The 14866-nt window shown below is 28.1% G+C and overlaps 2 long non-coding RNA genes across 2 annotated transcripts in view; one reads left to right on the top strand and one right to left on the bottom strand.

The window, feature by feature from the left end:
- The first annotated feature begins 3095 nt into the window (after window positions 1–3095).
- LOC142329215 (uncharacterized) overlaps window positions 3096–14866 on the top strand; it is a 37125-nt gene continuing 25354 nt past the window's right edge. Inside the window, exon 1 of the long non-coding RNA XR_012757440.1 lies at window positions 3096–3246. This is a non-coding gene — a long non-coding RNA (uncharacterized LOC142329215). The remainder of the gene's footprint in view (window positions 3247–14866) is intronic.
- Window positions 10689–14866, bottom strand: part of LOC142329216 (uncharacterized) — a 36052-nt gene continuing 31874 nt past the window's right edge. Inside the window, exon 3 of the long non-coding RNA XR_012757441.1 lies at window positions 10689–10835. This is a non-coding gene — a long non-coding RNA (uncharacterized LOC142329216). The remainder of the gene's footprint in view (window positions 10836–14866) is intronic.

Here is a 14866-nt window from a genome sequence, read left to right as displayed (position 1 = left end):
AAATAACAATACTTATTTAGATTCATTCACACACCAATGTATGAAATAATTAATCCACTGGGTTAGTCTAGCGTTTAAACTCGTCATCGCAAAATCAGCTGTTTGTTGAAGTCGAGAGTTCTAAGGTTCGAGTCTTTGTAAAGGCAGTTGCTTTTATATGGATTTTGAATGCTAGATTCTGGATACCGGTGTTCTTTGGTGGTCGGGTTTCAATTAACCAAACATCTTACGAGTGGTCAACCTGAATCTGTTCAAAACTACACATTTACCAGTACATTTTATAATTACACACCAGATTGCGCACAGATGCCTTGGTGTCTCTGCAGAATACTGTTGACATCATGTCACTGTGGTGTTACACTGTAACCTGCTATACATTAATAAATAAATAAATCAAGAAGGCCAAGTTCCTGCTAAGAGTTTTACAAATCTTAAATAGATTTCCTTGTAATATCACATGTTATAAAATGAGCTTTATGAATCAGAGAGTAGATAAAAACTTCTTTGAATTAGAATTTTACAGAATACTTTCAATCAGGCACTAAAAAAAAAAAAAAGAAAAGAGAAATAACCAGTTATACATTTATTTAGGAAAATAAATAATTTTACAAAACCAAATAAAAGAGTAGATAATAAAAACTGAATACATTTAGGGGGAACATTGAATAAATGATTGTAAAGTGGAAAGCAATAAAGTACATGCTTTAAAATAAGTGTGTAGTTAAAAAAAAAAAAAATATGGACACAATACAAAAAACTGGAAAATAGTTCTAGTTGTTGATGAAGTCCGTTAATTGTACTTATATTTTAAAAGGTATTAGAAGGCTAAGCTGATAGGCACTTCTGTCATTACATTTATTTGTAGAAACTGACATGTAACAGAATCCCTGAGGCTATCCACAGCCTTCCCTCCTTGTTTCACTTCAACAATGCTGCACGTCTTTATAGATCCTGTCATCCTCAGCATGGATTAGCAGAGAAAAGCCTACTCTACACAATAGAAAATTAGAAAAAACAAGTTTAATTATAAAGAAAGAAGTGGTAGTACTTATAGAGGTACACTAACTTAGATAAAACATTTATCCAGAGGAAAGACCAAGGCTTCACATAATTATATATAGCATTGTATATACAAAAACCTTTTAAAAAATCTTTAACTCACTGAAACTTTCTTTTTCTGTTTAGCCTCCGGAACCACCGTAAGGTATTACTTCAGAGGATGAATGAGGATTATATGTATGAATGTAAATGAAGTATAATCTTGTACAGTCTTAGGTCAGTCATTCCTGAGATGTGAGGTTAATTGAAGCCCAACCACCAAAGAACACCAATAACCACGATCTAGTATTCAAATCTGTAGAAAGTAACTGCCTTTACTAGGATTTGAACCTTAGAATTATCAACTTCCAAATTAGCTGATTTGCAATGACATAACACACTATAACTGGTTTATTTAATTGTAATTAAAATATTATACATACAATGTTCTTATAAAATATATTTGAAGGAATGAGGATTATATGTATGAATGTAAATGAAGTATAATCTTGTACAGTCTTAGGTCAGTCATTCCTGAGATGTGAGGTTAATTGAAGCCCAACCACCAAAGAACACCAATAACCACGATCTAGTATTCAAATCTGTAGAAAGTAACTGCCTTTACTAGGATTTGAACCTTAGAATTATCAACTTCGAAATTAGCTGATTTGCAATGACATAACACACTATAACTGGTTTATTTAATTGTAATTAAAATATTATACATACAATGTTCTTATAAAATATATTTGAAGGTTATTAATTAAAGTTTAATTAAAAAATGATCTCTTAATTATTAAGCTCAGATCATTAATTTAGGTTTATATAGTTTACTTCCTCTTTCTGATGATAATACTTCTCTTTTTTTTCAATAAATTTAATTCACTTAATATATCAAAACAGATGAATTGTAACTAAAATTTCTAAAACCTTGCCTGTCAGTTATTATATGCCAAAAATGTAAGATTTAACTATAAAAAAAAAATCAAATAATGTTTTATCTCAAGAGTACCATTTAAATGAAACTAATCTCAGAAATACAATAATAACAGAAGAGAGAAAAATAAATATCACACAAAAACTATTTTATTAATGTACATACGTTAAGTGCCACACTGGTAATAGTCATAAGCAACCTAATATGAGTCCGAAATCATTATAGAAAATATACAACCATCCCAGAAATAATAAGCATCCCATGCCAAACCTATAGGTAAAGTGTCGTGTGAAGATTTTTTCAATTGTCCTTCTCGTGTCAAATGTAAGGTTGAATTGAGTGGATGATCCTTTCCATACAGTTTAGATTCATCCACGTTTATAAATATTATAAAGAACCTTTTTGAATGCGTAGAAATTGTGCAACAAGAACAAAATGTTCAGTGGTGGTGTGAAATATTCAAAATTTGGCTGGTTTTATAAAGCAATTGTTGACGCAACAGACATTATTTGCAAGATGCATTGTAGGAAATATTTTTTTTCACATAATTCTTATTATCAACGATGATAAGGAGTACAGAAAGGAAAGCAAGATGTAATTAAAATTTTCTTTATGTACTTAATTTATTATTTTTAATTTATTTTGCAAGTATCAATTAAATGCCATTACATTTGTACCGGAACCATTTCTATTCTTCCTACTTTATGGCAATGAATTTCAGATGGTTTGGTTACAAGTCAATGGGGTCATCCAATGATCAGTCGTTATTTCTTTACATCAAATAATAAGGCCTGACAACAATGATGGTTGGAAGTCCTTCTAATAGTGGGTATTTTACCCTCTAGGACAGTGATTCTTAACCGGTGGTGCCCGCACTCCTGGGGATGCGGGAAGGTATTTTTGGTGGTGCGGGAGAAGCCTCTAACAATATACATATATTATTTTTCCGATATTTGAAAAGTATGTATTTGAATTTTCGATGACATCAACCAATTGTTTTTTGTTTAAAAACGGTTAGGTAGATTTGGCTGCGTCTGCTCCCACTCCTTTACTCTCTACCTGAGTCTATTATTGTTTCTGCGTCATCGCCAGTTTGTTGAAAAACCTCTTGAGACGGACACGTGTACGCATTTAAACATCCGATTATTTACATTACTTACCTATTTAATACATTCGTATTGATCAGTGATTCAAGCCCAAATAGGATACATCGAATACACAGCGTGTTGTACAAAACATATGCCACAATTTATTCATCCGTGTTATATGAGGTTTGGGTGTATTTTTGTTATTTTTTATATGTTATTTCTAAATAATTTAATTGATTATAGTGAACCCTGCTATGTCAAAAAAACGCCAATGGAACGACAAGTATGTTGCTTATGGATTCACTTGTACAACAGAAAAAGATGGTACGCATCGAAATGTATTTTTCAATGGGGTGCGGAGACCTTTTTTCAGACTCAAAGGGGTGCGGCTCATTTAAAAGGTTAAGAAACACTGCTCTAGACTATAGGTAGTATGGTTTTCTTTTTCTACACAGTCTTTGTAGGGAAACAGATGGTAGAAACGTAAAGTCAAATCAACAATATAATATATATGCAGGTAACAAAGAAAATATACATGCCATTGTATAAATAATAAATCAAAAATACATTTTATTTAACTTAATAACTTTTAACTTAATAACAATAATCACTAAATTACGATAAATTATGTATATGTGTTTTGTGTGTGTGGGCGCGCGCGTATATATATATATATATATAACACACTAATAACAATAATTAGTTCTAAATAAAATCTCAAGGGAGATACCGTAATTACCTCTGGAATATATTTATCATAATGAATAAAAGTAATAGAGCTGAAGCAAAAATAATTATAGGTATTACAAGTTTTTTAAAGATCCAGATAATAGTATCTGTTTTAAAATCTAAAGAACTCAACTTCTAAATTCTTACAAACACATGACCGAAAACGCTTTGCTATCGAGTTACGACTAGCGAAATACTCCGCCGGGATTTCAGTTATCCCGGTGAAACGAGGTCATAGTGAAATTTTTACGTCGTTGTACAACAGATATATTTGATAGGTTTTTGTTTTTTGACTTGAAAAATAGAATAAAACAGGCCCAGATCTGTATCTTACGTAAAACAGAAATGTTCGGTGACGAAAAATACATTTTTTTTTTGTATTTGAAGTACAATAACTTTGTTAAATGACTAATAAATGTGTAAATTTTATTATTCACACTTATAGAGAATTTAATTATGAGAAATTTATGTAATAAAGTCTTTGAAAAACAAACAAAAAAATCAATTTTTATTACTAAAAACAAAACTTAACAAATGTTATGAATTAAAAAAAATTTTAAACAGCTATTTTTAATACAATAAATTTAGACCTTTGAAAAATTGGCTGGCAACAGTAAGTTTAAGCTTAGAAATTAATTTGAATATTTTTCATTATTTTCATAACATAATGGTTTACGTGTTAATAAATGTTAGGCGGCTTAGTTGTTTTTGACATAATTTTGATTGAGTTTGATTATTTTTGAGATTTTTGTATTTGGTGATTGTAGAAAGAAGATGCGCATTCAAGAGTTAACAATTTTGGTATATATTGTTGTCTTTACCACGCTGATTGTAAATATATAAAAATAGACTGTTTGTCTACCGTAATTTTTAAATTAGACGAGGTTAGCGAGCGAAGAGAGCATTGGATTATGTTTGTTGATATCGTAATTACGTTTTAAATTATATTTTCCCCTAGCAGAGAGGTTAATGTTTTAAATTTGTATCAATATTTGTGTTTTTCTTTGATATCTAATGTTTATTATTAGTTCTTAAAAAAAGTCTTTGGCGACGACTGATTTTAGTTATCTCGGTTGTAAGTTATTTCAGTTATCAATCGATTGTAATTAAAAACGGTAACATTAAATTACAAAAATGAAGTTAAACGATTTCTCATATTTTACAATAATAATGATTCATTCCATGATTTTAAAGAAGTCCACGATGCTGCGATAATATAAAGTTTTTACACGAACAGTTATTGTTTCAATGTTACCGCGCTTATGCGCGAGAATGCTCAACGTAAAAGTATAAAAGCGTGTTACACCATGAAACTGAGTGTATTGAAGGGTACATGCGGACTAATGTGCGCTTATCTTTAAAGCAAGCGTGTAAATTCATCGCTTATCAATTGATCATTCATCCTTGCTAACAACAGTTTTTGGAGCAAGAACTTTATATGCTCACCAACACTACTCGTATTGCCGTTTGGACAATTTTTGTCGGGGGATATGCATGTTATGGTTGGATAAGAATTCAACGTCATTAGGAAATGAAAATGAAGTCGTTAAGGGATTGATGAAGCAAAAATCGGAAAAAAAAATTCAACAAAGGAAGATGAATAAAAGACTTTTTTGTAGGAGTAAAAGGTTTTTGTAGGAAATGAAAGTGTCCACCAAACGTGTATTTATTGAACCTGTTCAAAACTGATGAGCTGCTACTTTATTAGCTGTGGATAAGCAAATGGATCAAGCCTGGCACGACTATTACTAATTCCGACTGTTGACGATCGCATAGTTGCTTACAACTGAAGGCTATCAACAGTCAATTGTCAATCACCAATATAATTTTGTGGATCCTGACGTAGGTGCACATAATCAAGTTATCGAGTGAATATAGAGTAATACTCGTGCGAATATACCTCGTTATGGCACAAGAAAAAAAACATTATCGTGGATATTTATATGAATTTTTATTTCGCTTAAATTATAATTTTAATGGCGCTTTTTTAATGATCATTCCATTAGAATAGACTATAAAAATATACTGATGTGTCATAATTGATTTTTATTCCTTTCTCAAACGTTAAGAAAAGAAGTAAAAAATTCATCGATATTATTACAAAGATTGTAAAATTTTAAAAGCTACAAAAGAGTGACACTTTTTTCTTGTTTATTGATGTCACAATGACCGTAACAACATATGCCAAGATCAGACGAGATTAATGAGCAAAGTGAGCATTGTTATACGTGCCGAACTCACCGGATTGGTGTAGTGGTGGACGCGTCTTGCCAAATCAGCTGATTTGGAAGTCAAGAGTTCCAGCGTTCAAGTCCTAGTAGTTATTTTTACACGGGTTTGAATACTAGGTCGTGGATACCGGGTTGGGTGGTTAGGTTTCAATTAACCCCATACATCTCAGCAATAGTCGAACTGAGATTGTACAAGACTACACTTCATTTACACTCATACATATCATCCTCTAAGTATTATCTGAAATGTAATTACCGGAGACTAAACAGGAAAAAGAAACGTTATGTTTGCCGACATAGTAAATTAAAAAACTACGTAGTTAGGTTAGCTAATTAACGATTCTGTGTACTGAATTTCGTGCTGCATCAACATAACGTAACGTAGTTATGGATTATGTAATAATCTAAAAATATAGCTCCGTTTCTTAATCACCTATTAATTAATCTTAATGTGTCTTTTATTTGGTCTTGTAGGATAATAAAAAATTCATGAATTTATCCGATTTTATCATCATTCTATAACATTCTTCTTATTCTTATAGAAAATTCCTTATGTGTAAATAAATTTTAAATATATTACCAGACTCATTTTAATGTTAGTAATAGATATTTTCCTCAATATTATACACAAGTATATTCAGAGGTTAAATATTAATCTTTTTTTTATTATTTATTGAAGTACAACTATTACAAACACACGGATAATAGAAAAAAAGAATTTGATTAATTTTGTATTAAGTGTTACCTTGAAATTCATATTTATTTTCACAGTTGATATAACTGTGTAAACAGCATAAGTAGTAATTAACTGAACAATAATAATAATAGTAATTTTTATTCCCATTCACAAATATTAACAAAAAGCTCTGTTGAGTATTAATTCAAAATTAACATTAGAATTTACATGATTTCATTCTATATCTGGGAAAATGATATTTTCCTAGAAAATATCACAAAGTGATATTTCCCAAGATCCCTTGTGATATTTCCACTGTTATTTTCTGGTGTTTGGTGGCAGTTGTTCCACTTTAAAATGAATTTTATTTTTCCCCAGTATCTGCTGTTAACACTCAATATGGAAATGCAGCATAAGTCTTAACTAATTAAGTTAATTTTCTATAAGAATACTAATTAAGTTAAGTAATTATTAATTAGCTACTAACTAATAATTACGGGGTTATTATCATGAAGATTGAAAACTTATATGCAACAATATATCAGTAAACAGATTTTTACATATTATAATTTGTGGATTATATTTTAGATAATTGTAAAAATTTGTATTTTAATTTTTTATTATCAATCAGCCCTTTCAATTTGAACAGTTTAATTAAATTTTTTTAATATTTTTTTTTTTAATTTGACAAGGTTTTTGTGCATATCCAGAGACATCTCTTTCCTCATTTCTATCATTGTTACATATTTTATTATAAATGTGATTTGAAAACTTTGAAGGCTGAATTTTTTAAATTAAAAAAGAATGATACCAGCTATATTTGGATTAGTAATTTGGATTATTAATAACTATAAACAGAATCTGTAAAACATGTATGAAACAATTTTTTATTTGAAGTAAGTTTTGTTAAATTCATTCTCAAATTTAATTCAGTACCTAAAATATTTTATTCAGATCAGCACAATTATAAATGTTAGATCATGACATATCAGAGATGGTTAAGAAAAATTGTGCGAAAAGCAGCACGATAAAAGGCAAAATTAATTAATAAAAATGCAATTTTAGTTCAAATCCAAATATTGAAATATAAAAATAATTTATTTATTTCTTCCTGAAGATTATTTACCACATTTAATCAGATTATTATTAATAATCATTTGGTATCACTAAAATAAAAATTTTTAATTTAAGAAAAAATGTGATTTTAGGCCTAAGCGTAAGATAAACACTTCTGTTTTAAAAACAAACCACTCAGGTCATTAATATGGATTATGCATGTAAATAAAGCAATTTAAGCACAACTGAAGTATTACAACTGTTAAAAAATAACTAAATAATTCTGTTTACATAATTTTCAAGGTTTTTATCTTCTCAAAACATTTACACGAATTATTAAACACAGTATTGCATATTAAATATTTTTTTTATTATGAAGCTCATAAAATGTATTAAAATAAAATTAAAAATCATAGTAATTAGGGATTAAAAGAAATTAAATGTTTAATAGAAAAACACAATAAAATGAAATGGATGATATAAATAAATAGAAAGAATGAAAGGAAATAAAGATAACTATTTACATAACATGTCCTTGATCTTCCTCATTTTTCTACAAACTTAATATTTTCCTAGCTTTAGATAACAAATCTTATTTAAATATTTTTAAATAAATATTGTGCGTTATATAAAAATTTAAACTCCAAACATTTATGAGGCAGTTTTATCAATATTTCTTCATATTTAAACTTTTCTACGAAATTACATCATTGATATTTTTTGTCATATCTTAATTGTTCATTAATTGTTGAAATTAAATTGTACTTAAATTAAATAAACATTAAATTAAATTTTACTTAAACATCCTTTACCTAAAATTTTGCAGAAAATATCATTTTTAAGAATTTTGTACTTTTTGAGCAATTAAAAGGCCTGGCCTTAATCAATTTATACTGAAGCACTTAAAATCTTGAGCAGCCAATAGACAGTAAATAAAATACTCTAATTGGCCAACATATAGCCCAAATCCACAAGAATACAATGGCTTAAGCCAGTGGTCTTGGCACCCTTAATATGAACCTAACAAAGTCAAACTTTTGCCGTAAAAATGAAATGGAGCAGAAGGGATTAGAAAAAAGGAATAGATGATGAAAAATAAAAAATCCCAGAGGAACACTCAGTAAAAGTTAAATAAACCCCCTCAGAATTAAAGACCTGGCATCAGATGTCCTCTCACCTACAAAAAACCCCTCCCTCAAAAAACTGTTGCATTTTTTCTTTGAAGTCTACATCATGGATTAATAGTTTTGCACTAATCAGTTTAAATAGATGCTGCCACAGTACAGTAAATTATCTTAAAATAGCCATGGTATAAGGGACTAATTAGAGGCATAATGAAATTTTAGAAAAAAGTTTGTTTTGGCATGTAATTTAAGAAATTAAAAATCTCAAATGCCAACTAGAAGAAGTTTTGGGTTAGAATCAAAACATAGGTTTTTTGATGATCTATAAATTCTAAATGATGTACTTTCTCTGAAAACTAGATAAAATCTTGACAAGACATTTTTCAGAGCAACTTTTTATGGTCAGAAGTGACCAAGTTGTTCTTTGAAGTATTACCCCTCCCTTGTTTTTTAATCCTTTGCAAAGTCACATTTTTTGTGCTTATTTTGAATAAAATTCTTTTAATATTTTTTTATTATCTCTATGATGAAATAGAGAAAACTTACAGAATTTTGAAATTGAGAATAGATAGCATATTTTTCATAAAAAAGGGACTTTAAATTGTTGAATGAAATTTTGAATGAGGTCTTTATACTAAATGAGAACTACTGCATTTGATAGATTAGAAAATTTCCTATCAGAATCCATATCCTTCAATTTTTCTTGTTGACAAGAAGCTTAAAGTCCTAAAAAAGAAATTTAATCTGGTGTATCTTAATCAATTTTAAAGTTAACAGTCACAAGAGAATGCAAATTATAAAGAATTGAATGCCCTACAACTTTTATTTGAAACATTTTTTGATCTGCTAAAAATTTATTTGCAAAAAATGAGCACAAAAATATTACTTTTCAAAGGATTAAAAAGAGGTAACACTTCAGAATGGTATAATTCAGTCATAGTGGTATAATTTTAGTTAGTCACTCCAAAAAAGGTTTTGTAGGGAATTTGATCTAGATTTAAAAAAAAAACTACTTGATTTCCTAGGATTAAATTTTTTTGAGATATTAACAAAATAACTCATTTTTTGACCATTCAACCCTTAATAAAAAAAATACCCCTATCTGAAATTGAGGATTCTTCAGTTTCTTAAATTATACGTCAAAAAAATATATTTTTGAATGTTCTCATTTTGCTTTTAATTATTTTCTTCTTAAAAGTCTATTTTTTGACATAATTTTTCTCCAGATACTGGAAGCATTAGAGATTAGTTAGAACCCAGCAGCTGTTTAGAACCCTCTTTAAAAAATTAATTAATCATTCCAGAATTGTACAACACATGGACATATCCAACTAAATTACTAACTGATCAGTCAAACCCCAACTGAAGGTGTATTTCAAATTAAATTAATTCTCTAAATTTCATTCGTAATTTATTAATAAGTTGTCATTTATTAATAATAGATTTTCTTATTATTCATAATTTTTGTATCATATCATCCATGTGTTTAGTTAATAGAAATACGAAATACAATGTTTTTCAAGTAAATCAAAAAATATTTTTATCATTTACTCATATATTCCTCAACACAATCCACATTGTATGCTCTAAGGTGTATTTCTCTTAACCCATTCCTTGTAAAACCAGTTCACTGTTGCTAAACTCAAAAAATCCTCATGTAATAATGTTATTTGAACTCTAAAGAATCCAATTCCCACTTGGAAAAAATTTAATGATTCCATCCATATATACATGTGAATACACTATTTTCTGTAAGAGAGACTATATGTAGCAATATTTTTTTTTTACTACTTACAAAATAAGATGTCTACATAATGCACAGTAGATATTGAGGTCACATGTATTCTCTTTACTCTCCTTACTCCATTAGTGGCTATGTTAGCTTTGGGTATTTGTTTCTTCAAGTCCATATTCCAAATATTTTCTATATGTCCATTCATTTCCTAAGGTTTTTGCCTGTAATCAAAATATTAAAATAACATATTTATTAATTAGAAGATTCTACTCATATATTATATTTTTGTGACAAGAAATAAAAATGTAAAATACCTTCTTGATAATATAAAACTGAAAAAATATAAATTCTATTACTAAATCAATAATAATAGATTTATTAAAAACCTGAAAGCAGTCAAAGGTAATGCTAAAAATTTTAATTATAAAATCTACAATAACTTACAGACAAACAATAATTTTTTTTTTTAAATTGTAAAAGATCATATAATATTACTTTCATTACTAAATATTTCACAAAAAAGAATATGTTTATTTATGATTTACGTTACAAATTAACATAATTTTCATCATGTTATCAACTTAGTGAAAGTATCTTTTACAGAATTAATATTATCACTTGCAGTTTGGTGTAGCTGGTATGCTAAATAAAAGAATATTCAGCTCTGTTAGAAAGCAGTAGAAAATCACTTCATTTATCACAAGCTGTATCAAGCCCAGCATACGTTCTTATGAAAGGATATGATATTTTTGGGAGTGACTAATGACTAATGTTGAGTTGTCTACAACCATAAAATTATATATAATGATTATATAATATTTGTATTACATATAATACATTTCACTATCAGACTTGCTCATCAAGATAATGAATACAAGAAATCAACAGATTATTAATAAATTAATTGAAATTTAATCTTCAAAACTCATTTGACTGCAGTCCTAAATGTCAAAAACAGTAAGAGTGCAATGCTTTATAAAAATTCATTAAATAATTTGCTGATAAAACCATCAATCGATACCACACTAGAGCTGAAAATGTTTTCAGGATAACACAGGATTTTGTTTTCTAAACTTTGTAGTTTGATAAAATATAGACTGATAAATTCTAATATCAAAAAATTGTCAAAATTTATGATTTTTTGTGTCACTGTATTTATTAACTTTTTCTATACAGCAGTTAAAGAATGTAAATATCAATATTACTTTAAAGAGCATTTATAAATTTTTTATATCTTTAAGGTTCTAAGCAAGATCTTAAACAACTCTAATCAGAAGCATTGTTATCTTGGGAGTTGATTGTCTCTTTTACCCTTTTTCTTATCCTTCATGTTTTTCGATTATATCACCTGTCTCCTTGGTTTCCTATGACACCATGGTCATGGTGTCACAACTCAATAGGCGACCAGTTTTTTAACTGGAGCTCAGGGATAATGACAAATCTGGCTATTACACCATGTAGGTATTCCTGTTTTATTTACAGATTTTGTTTTGGGAATTGTTGAAATAGTTAAAATAGTAGCTTAGGTACCTAAAAGTTAAGCCTTTTACATTTAAAAAACTTTTATAGGTCTAATCTGACTGATGTAGAATTTGTAATTAGAGAAGTTTAGTTTTTTTACACCTCTATATTATAAACAATAGTTTAATTTGTTCTATGTTTCTGTCAACTGTCAATTATCATTTTTGTGTGGTTTTTACACTTCATAGACAACAATATCCGTGAAGCTAAATTGTTTTCTTATTATTTAATTTTACTAGTTTGGTCAATCGGCTTCAAGTCATTTAATATTATCAGTAATGCATGTCAATGTTATCTACATTTTGAGTTATTTCTTTACAGTTACTTGAATAATAAATACATTGGTTTTTAATTGCATAGCATAAAAGTAAGAAGAATATTAGCAATTGACATAAATTATAAATCTACTGAATATCTGTTTTAATGTTTATTTAAAAACCTTTCTAGTAAAATACACATCAATTGCTATTTCACATTTTATTACAAATTTTAATCTTTATCAACAACTTGTAATATATAATATCCTTCAGTATAAAATATCTACCAATGATTTAATTTATATCTGAATTAGAATATTTTTTAATTAATTATTATTCATTGCATCTGTGCATATAGTTTTGTTAGCTGAGGCTACATAGTTTTTGTAGCTGTTTGATCACTTTCTTAAAAATAATTAAATCATAGCAATTAAGATAATGATGAAGTATTCTTACTAAATACATAAGTAAGATTAAATTTTCATAGAGTCTTTTTTTTTCTTCTTTTATCTAAAATTGTAACCTGAAAATTCCAGTTAAACAGTACATACTGCTGAATATATATATTTCTATTAAGAAGGAGTAGTATTAAATTTATTTGAAGATAACAGATAAAGGTTCAACACAAGTATTGCTGTATTGGGTCACTGATAACTGAAGAGGAAATAGTTTGAACAATACAATTAACAAAAATTGCAAAGGCATGTTGTTGCCCAATAAATTTTAAAGCTTTTACTGGAAAGCAGCATAAAACTTTCAAAATTCTAACTTCACATACAAAACTGGGATATTGTAAAATGACAGGTAAAAAATAAATCTTGCTAATTTGCTTAGTTAGAACAAAGGTATAAAAAGTAGTGATTACTAAACTATTAGTTTATTGAGGAATACCTATTAGTTTATTGAGGCATATAATACCTAAAGTATTACAAAGTAAAATAAATACAAAACTAGAGGAAAAATCTGGTAACATTCCAATTAAGTTTTTGAAATAGCTTGGGAATGAAAGAAAGTGTTCTGGCTAAAATCCTTTTGATAAAATGAGCCGCAGTAAATGGCTACAGCTTCTAAAATTATCTAGAATTGAATAACAAAAATTTATTTATAATTATTAATCGATATTGTAATCAAACTGTAGAAGTAAGAATACAATATCAACTATCAAATCTAATAAACATTAAATAAGAAGTGTGCTAGGCTTTATCTTGGTCCCTCTGCTATTTAAGCTGTATTCAAAGGAGGTATTTAAAGAAACACTGGCTCAAGCCACTGAAGGAGTAATTATCAGTAGTATAACTGTGAATAATTTAATATAACCAGACAATATTTTAGTTTGGTGAAGATCATAGATACAACTGAATCAAATTACATGTGACTCATTACAGCATGATGAAAAATCCATTCTTTTATTAACATCCTTTTTAATCTGTTAACATTTCTTATTACTATTATTCAAAATAATACTAGGTAAAGTAAGTAAGAGAAGTAGAAGACAATAAGACAGGTAGTAGTGTAGTGTTATTCTTCTTACATTTTTTCAAGTACGGTGATATTTTCATTTAAAAAAATATCTAATAAGTGAATTAGTTGATCGGTTCGGTTTAAGAAATTTTAATGTTTATAATTATGCTGATAATGGGATTCAATTTCATGTTTTGTCAGTGATCATATTATACAAAAATTGAATAGGCAATAAATAAATAAATTTTGTTTGGAACAAATCTAACCAAACTATATTTTTGCTTTGAATCCCATTTAATAAAACGCTAAACCTATCATATTATTAAATATTAATTATCTTTATTTATATCATCTCTTAGGGTTCTCTCAAAAAGTCGAAATGAGTTTTCAAGAAACAACAAGAGAAAAATAAAAAAACATGATTGCCAAAAAACCATTGATGACAAACACTACTCTTTAATATAGGATAATTACTAATACAGTATAATTAAAGGGCATGTGGATGACAATTTTATATATAGTAATTGTATACAATTAAATTCTTTTTGCAAATTTAGATTAGTTGTGAAGATATAACAACATTTCCAAATAACTTTGATCTGTTAGATTGAAAGTGTACCTGATGCATGCTAAAATTAATCTTCAACCTAACAAATACCCTATTTGAATTTTGAAAATCAGACGATTGTTTGCAGAGATATTATATGAACACTTCCCATTGCATCTCCCAAAACAGTACACCAGGGGCACCTGTTTGTTACCAGTTGATGGTCATGGATTGATTTAGCCTCGCATGAGGTGCTGGCATCATATCATCAATCTAACCTCACACGCAGTCCTCATGGAAAGCCCATTATTATTAAACAAAAATTTTTTACATTTATTTAATATTATTTTACTTTATTTAATTTAAATTTAATTCTATTATTTTTGTAATATTATTCAATTGATTGATTTGAATTATTCAGTTCAAACCCCCAGCTCACACAATGACAGGGGCTCACAGTTCATAG

This window comes from Lycorma delicatula, chromosome 8 (assembly GCF_047948215.1).
Source record: "Lycorma delicatula isolate Av1 chromosome 8, ASM4794821v1, whole genome shotgun sequence".
NCBI lineage: Eukaryota > Metazoa > Arthropoda > Insecta > Hemiptera > Fulgoridae > Lycorma > Lycorma delicatula.
This window is presented reverse-complemented; position numbering and strand designations above follow the sequence as displayed.